Below are 5,987 nucleotides of genomic sequence, written 5' to 3'. Positions count from 1 at the left end.
AAGTAATCTTCAGGATATCTGGCTCCCGAATCTTCAACTGATGGTAACCTGAGCGCAAGTCAATCTTACAAAACACTCGTGCGCCCTGAAGCTGGTCAAAAAGATGATCAATACGAGGCAAAGGATAACGATTCTTCACTGTAACTTTTTTCAACTGGCGATAATCAATGCACATACGCATAAAACCATCCTTCTTCTTCACAAACAAAATAGGAGCACCCCAAGGTGATACACTGGGCTTAATAAAACCCTTAGCAAGCAATTCCTATAACTGATCCTTCAATTCCTTCAACTCAGGAGGAGCCATATGATACGGAAGAATAGAAATGAGCTGAGTGCCCGGCAACAAATCATTGCCAAAATCAATATCTATATCAAGCGGCATGCCCGGAAGATCAACTGGGAACACATCAGGAAAATCCCGTACTATTGGAACTGAATCAACTTAAGTGGTACCAATACTGACATCTCTCACATAAGCTAAATACGCTTTACACCCCTTCTCAACCATACTCTGAGCCTTAAGGAAGGAAATGACTCTACAGGGAGTGTGATCTAAAATACCCATCCACTCAACACACGGTACACCTGGCAGAGCCAGCGTCACGGTTTTGGCGTGACAATCAAGAATAGCATAATGGCCGACAACCAGTCCATGCCTAAGATAATATCAAAATCTACCATGCTGAGCAACAATAAATCGGCTCTGGTCTCAAAACTACTAAGAGAAACCAAACACAACCGATAAATGCAATCCACAACAAGAGAATCTCCTACAGCAGTAGATACATAAATGGGGGAACTTAAAGAATCCCGAGGTACACCCAAATTCGGAGCAAAATAAGAAGACACATAAGATTAAGTGGAGCTTGGATCGAATAGAACCAATGCATCTTTGTGACAAACTACTATAATACCTGTGATGATAGAATCGGGGGCAACAGCCTCGGTACAGGCAGGAAGGGCATAGTATCTGGCCTGGCCTTCCCCTCTAGGGTGACCTCTACCTCCCCAACCTCCACCTCTAGCTAGCTGAGTAGGTGGGGTAGCATCTGGAGCTGTAACCATAGTCTCAGAACTCTACGGGGCACGCTGTGGCTGAGAAGTCTGTGGAGGTGCACCCCTCCCAAGTCGGGGCTAATCCCTCACCATATGGCATATGTCACCACACTCAAAGCAAGCTCTGGGAGGATGTGGCGATTGTGACTGGCCCAGGCCAGGTCTGCTGGACTGACCTCTAAAAGCACCCCCGCGCAGGAGGCGCGCTAGAAATCGGAGGTGCATAATAAGGCTCTTGAAGCCTAGAAGGAGCTAGAATACCACTGGCTGCTGGAAGAGTTGAATGAACAGGATAACTTATATAACCCCTACAATAATGACCTGTAGTTGGGGCACAGGCACCAGAGTAATGGCCTGACTCTCGAGACCTCTTGGCCTCCTTCTCCTCTCTCTCCCTAGCATGCATACCCTCAATCCTCCTAGAAATGCTCACCACCTGCTGATAAGAAATATACATCTCCAACTCACGAGCCATGCTAGACCTAATGCTGGGAATAAGCCCCTCAATAAACCGGCGAACCCTCTCGCAAACAGTAGAAACCAAGGTCGGGGCATGCATCCCTGAGGCTCTTAGGAACGAACTCTCTCCGGAACATATCTGAAAACTGGGTCCAAGTCAGTGAAGCAACCTCGTCCGGACTGTCTAACTCATAGGTACACTACCACTCATAGGCGGCTCCTCGAAGCTAGAAGGTAGTGAAAGAAACCCCACTTGATCCTGATATACCCATAGTATAGAGGATACGGTAACACTCCTCCAGAAATCCCAAGGCATCATCTGAGGCTAACCCACTGAATACAGGAGGACTATACTTCTTGAACTTCTCAAGCCTCCGTTGCTCATCCTCGGAAGTCGCTGCCCTATCCTCAAGCTGACCTGGAACTACAAGCTGTACAGGAATAATCTCTAGGACCTGATCAACATGCACTCGCTGCTCAGGACTGCGGGCAGCGGGAGTCTATGCTCCTCCTCCGGCCTGAGATGTGGCTGCAGCAAGGGGAAGCAACCCTGCCTGAGCCAAAATGGTGTACATGCTCATGAAATGCACAAGAGTCTCTTGGAGAGCTGGAGTAGTAGTAGTAGTAGGCGTATGAGGTGCCTGGACTCTAGCTGGAACTGCTTGTGGTAACTCGGCAGCAGCTCGCGCAGGTGCTCTGGCTGCACCATGTGCGCATCCTCGGCCTTTATCCCGGCCCCGGCCTCTGACGGCTGTAGTAGGGGGCACGAGTGCCTGATCATCTCGGGTAATGCGTGCCCTTACCATCTATAAGAGAATAGAAGGCAGAAGTTTAGAATTGTGACATCAAAATCTCGTACGACAAGGAAATCAAATGAAGTGGAATTTTCCTAATAGTTACATAGCCTCTCGTAAATAAGTACAGACGTCTCCATACCGATCAGCGAGACTCTAATAAACCGGCGTGTGATTCATCACTCCTATGAACCTAGAGCTTTAATACTAACTTGTCATGACCCCGGTTCGCCCTCCGTGAACCATCGTTATGGCACCTAGTCCCTACGACTAGGTAAGCCTAATAATGCGAAAAATAAACCAATTTGAGGAAGAAAACAAATAAAAATTGAAATAGAGAATAAAACAGTATTTAATAGTGTCGCTCGGCATACACAATATCAACTCTCAAAACTAATACTTTTCTCAAAACCTGGAATCTCATGAAATCACAAGCTAAGGATACTACATAGTGCTCTAACTACAGAATGTATAAAACAAAGTAAATACAGAAGGGTTGTAACTACAAGGGAGAATGGAGAGAGACTCCTCCGTCTATGGACACGGCAGATATACCTCGAAGTCTCTGAAGGGTCGCCTCGTCTCAAGGATGGTAAGTTTGAGTCAAAGTACCTGGATCTGCACATGAAAAACATGCGCAGAAAGGGCATGAGTACACTACAACAATACTCAATAAGTGTCAAGCCTAACCTTAGTTGGGTAGTAACGAGGAAGATTAGGGCCCTACTGAGGTTAAATAAAATATAAAGTTCAACAGTGTAGTATAGAACAGTATAAATAAGTACAACAGTAAAAGTAGCACAGAATATAAAGGACAGCAACAACTATTACAGAGGCAAAGTAAACACAGAAAGAAATACGGTTCAGCACCAAATCACAACAATCGGGGATCTCCTAGGATACCATCCTGTATCCCCAAATATACATATCTAATAGATCTCCCGATATACCATCCCGTAGTCCAACTCATAGTGCGCGGGTATCTACCGGAATCCCGTTCCGTAGTCCCAAAAGTAAATACCCAATATTGGGGGAATCTACCAGGTGCAATCTCGTAGATCCATATAATTATGTTGGGGGATCTACCAGAATCCCACATCCATAGTCCCAAATGTAAACAGACAAGGGGGAGCTACCGGAATACCACATCCGTAGTCCTAATGTAAATACACAGTAGCAACAGGATAATATTCAGAAATGTCAAAATTCATATTAAGGCAAAAAGGTAATTCTAGCCTAGCATGCTGCACAGAATTTAGGTAAAGCAGTTTGAGCAAATAAAGCAATTAAATCACTTGGACATGCTTTCCTAAGCTACAACAGGATTAATAGTGCAAATAATAAAACAGGAAAAGAAATATACTAGTAATTACTTAATGAAAACTAGATTTCCAACAATTAGCACAAGTACGCACTTGTCACCTCACGTACAAGGCATTTCAATTATCAATATTACCAAATCCTAAGGGGAAGGTCCCCCACACAAGGTTAGGCAAGTCACTTACCTCGAATCGGCTCAAAATCAACCCGAGACCACGTTCTTGCCACGAGTACTCGACTCCAAATGGCCCAAATCTATTCAATTCAGTTACATAATGTAAATAACACTTCAAGTAACTGATTCTACAAAGAAATTCTAAGCTAATATGCAAAATTAGATAAAATGAGCAAAATGCCCCTCGGGCCCACGTCTCGGAATCGGATAAAATTTACATTTTTAGAATCCTCACACTCTGCGAGTTAAGTCATACCAAAAGTACCAAAATCGGACCTCAAATGTCCCCTCAAATCATCACTCAAAGGTCTCTAATTAGCCAAGCCCTAACCCCCAAATTTCCACTGATTTTCCTTAATTTTTCATGCTTATAATGATAAAATCACTCCAATAATGAGTTTAGGGACCAAAGACCTTCCCCCAATGAAATCCTCTAAAAATCTCTCTTGAAAGTGCTCCCCAAGCCTTCTTCCCGTTTGAAAAGAGGTGAAAATAGCTCGAATTCTCGAAGGCAAGTATTTATATGTTTCTGCCCAGTTAATCTGCTTCTTTGGCCCTGGGACCACATCTTCAGTCCCGCTTCTATGAGGACATGGTCGCATCTACGACATTTCACTTAAAGTCCAGCTTCTGCACCTGCGGTTAACCTTACGCAGATACGGCACCGCTTCTGCGGTCCCTGCTGGCTTCTCCCTCCACTTCTGCGATGGCGATGCTGATTTTGCAGCTACGCACCTGCGGGACCCAATAGCAGGTGAGGTTATGAGAGAAAACCAATAGTTGAAGCTGCTCAAACAAATTCCAAATTCTTCCGACAACCTTCTGAAACCATCGTGAGGCCCCCAGGACCTCAACCAAAAGCACAAACAAGTCTAATACCATTGTACAAACATATAACAATCCTTAAAACACCTAAAACAACATCGAAATGACGAATCAACCACGAATTCAAGCCTAAGAATTCCAAAACTCTAAAAATACGCTTTCGATCAAAAAGTCTATCAAACGTCGTCCGAATGACCTGAAATTTTGCACACATGTCACATCAAACACTACGGAGCTTATCCAACATCCGGAATTCCATTCCAACCCTCGGATCCAAATTTCACTATCGAACCAAAAATTTCAAAGTTCGACTTTCGGTATTTCATGGCTAAATTAGCTACGGACCTCCAAAACACAATCCGAATACGCCCTTAAGCCCGAAATCACCCAACGGAGCTAACAGAACCATCAGAATTCCATTCCGGGTCTGTCTTCACACTGTTCTTACTAAGGTCAAATTTCCAACACTTAAGCTCTCATTTAGGGACTAAGTGTCCCAAAACTCTCGGATACTCAAAACCGAACATCACGGCAAATCAAAATAATAGGAATAAACACGGAGAAAGCAGATAATAGGGGATCGGGGCATTAATTCTTAAGACGACCAGCCGGGTTGTCACAAAAACTCAGGTTAGTCATTAACTACCAGCCATTTAACCATTTCCACCAAGGCAATAAATTCCCTATCCCAAATAAACTCACTATTTTCTACCATTTACCCAAGGCCAAATATTTTTCCATGTTTGATCTTAAATCCAGATTTTGGCAATTGGGAATCCACCCTGAAGAAAGACCCAAAACGGGATTTTGCATTCCCGATCATAAAGAGCCAAAATCCAATTGTGATATATCCCGTTTTGGGTCTATCTTCATGGTGGATTCCCAATTGCCAAAATCCATATTTAAAATCAAACGTGGAAAAATATTTGGCCTTGGCTAAGTGGGAGAAAATAGTAAGTCTATTTGGGATAGGGAATTGATCATTTTGGAAGAAGTGGTTAAGTGGCTGGTAGTTAATGACTAACCTGAATTTTCCTCTTTTCTGCTTAGATCTTTTGTTGATATAAAATGCTTCGCATGCCCATTGTGAATCTGATGGCTCTATTAGATCAAATTCCAAGAGTTCTTCTAATTCCTTCTTTGCAAGCTGAAAATGATCTGGATTCATGCCTGAATGACTTGCTTTTATTGGATTGATGTTTTCATTCTTCTTAAAAGGGAGCTTGATAAGAAACTCTTTGTTCTTCCATAACGGTCTTTTCCCGTTCTTCGTAAAATCTTTGTGGAATTCATCACATGAATGCTCAGTGAGATTTTGTTCAATCTCTTTCATTTGTTTGTCGTTGGTGATTTGG

The sequence above is a fragment of the Nicotiana sylvestris genome, chromosome 9, assembly GCF_000393655.2.
Source record: "Nicotiana sylvestris chromosome 9, ASM39365v2, whole genome shotgun sequence".
NCBI classification, from domain to species: Eukaryota; Viridiplantae; Streptophyta; class Magnoliopsida; order Solanales; family Solanaceae; genus Nicotiana; species Nicotiana sylvestris.
Note: the sequence above shows the minus strand (reverse complement) of the source record.